Source organism: Halyomorpha halys, unplaced genomic scaffold (assembly GCF_000696795.3).
Source record: "Halyomorpha halys isolate HHAL.00 unplaced genomic scaffold, Hhal_1.1 Scaffold548.1, whole genome shotgun sequence".
Taxonomy (NCBI): Eukaryota; Metazoa; Arthropoda; class Insecta; order Hemiptera; family Pentatomidae; genus Halyomorpha; species Halyomorpha halys.
In genome coordinates, this window is record NW_027105247.1 from 470,101 (window position 1) to 471,989 (window position 1,889).

A 1,889-nucleotide genomic window follows, 5' to 3' on the forward strand; every position below is an offset into this window, starting at 1 on the left:
CAAATAATAGACATACAAAGTTTAGTGATAAAAAAGGGAAACAAAAGAATAGGAAACTTTTTTAGCTCATCTAGAAAATATTTCCAGGTCATTACCATTTCTTATCTGAGACTCAGTCAACTGGGCCTGTATATTTATGGTTGAAGTGGACTTCTTCTAGGCTTATAGTTTCAATAACATTCTTAAGATGCCATGCTGCAATATGCTTCTTGAAAGTGCGTTGACTTTTTTCTAAGAAAGCATCCGTTGTTGGTAAATCACCCGGCGTACTAGTAACCATCATTTGTTAAGAACCATATGATGTTCTAAGATGAATACTTAATAAATATTTATATAGAATATTATAATTAATATTTAGTAAGAAATATAATCAATTATTGTATCATTATCTCATTTACCAAGTTTTCATAGCTAAATGCTTGAATTCACGCAATATTTTAGAAATAAAATTTGTTATTTATTTTGAGATAAAAAAAAAAGAAATAAATAAAAGTTGTCATGACACCCCCTCTATTTCTGAGAGATGAATGCAACCTTCTTCAATTAATGAGAGAAAAAAAACACATAATGGCTCATAATAACAACAAAATTATAAATTTATTTTAAATAAAACTAAAGCTCACTCAGTTCCAGAAAATAAAAGGAATTGAGGGGTAGTACGATCAATTCTAAGAATACCTAAGCATACATTAGAGATGGGAAGAGCAAAAGGATTACATTGTTGACTGTGGAATAGGAGGTGTCCCATTTGGCAAGGTGACCCATCCAATGGGAATGCCAAAGAGGTCAGGGTCGTTCGGGGTCTACTCGAATAACGGTCAGGAGCGCCAGTTTTTGGGCGGCAGCTTAGAGCGATATCTAACCTCAATTATATGAATCCGATAGCCCTCAACACGAGAGCAGAGTAGGTTGTCGGAATGGGTTGAGCTTGTAGGAGCTTATACCTGAGGCGTAGAATTCAGTCAAATCCGTTTTCTAATTTTAGTTTACTAATTTATTCGTTTGAAAACTGTTGGATTAGATATCTATCCTACATCTCTCTAATAAATTCGAAGTAAAGAACATGTTTATTAATATAACTATAATTGGCAAAGCTACATAATTTACTCGAAACAAATACGTATAAAACAAAATATATGTTTTAGCAGTAGAAATGGAAGCAATTCCAGTGATGTATAATTAAGAGGGAATACATTTGAACAGATAAGTAGTTTGAAGTATTTAGGTTTTGCCGGAACTAGAAAAAACGAAATTGATAAGGAAGGCGGGAGATGCTTTTTAATTTCGAAACTGCTTAGCTCGCACCTTCTGTTCCAAAACTTAAAAGATAGAATTTACAAAACCATTATCCTTCCCACTGATCTTTACGGATGCGAAACGTGACCTGTTACACTAAGGGGAGGATAACGTCTTACTTTGTTCCAAAAACTATTAAGTAAAATATTCGGACTGAAAAAGGATTAATTACTGGGAGAATTTAGAATGCTATAAAATGCTGAATCAAGGGAACTGTACCCGGTAAATATAATTTAGGTTATAGCATTTCCCGTAGATGGATGGAATCGGTTTAAACTGACAAATTTAGAAGATTTGGGTTCGAAGGGGCGTCACTGGACAGATGTATGTAAAGGACAATTGGTGGTATCAGCATCGAACCTTCGGGTTCCTTAAGCCTATTATTATTAAAATTATTATTAAAACTATATAATTTATAATAAATATGATGAAGTCAATTGTTACTTCTAAATATAATTGCTTAAGAATCAAACAGGTATGCGAAGCATTTTGGTTGCCTTTGGGTTTTTTTCGTTTGAATTTTAGGTAAAATTCAAAAAACATAAAGAGTAAATTTAATCTTGCAATTAGTTTCCAAGGTAGGTTGAGCCTTG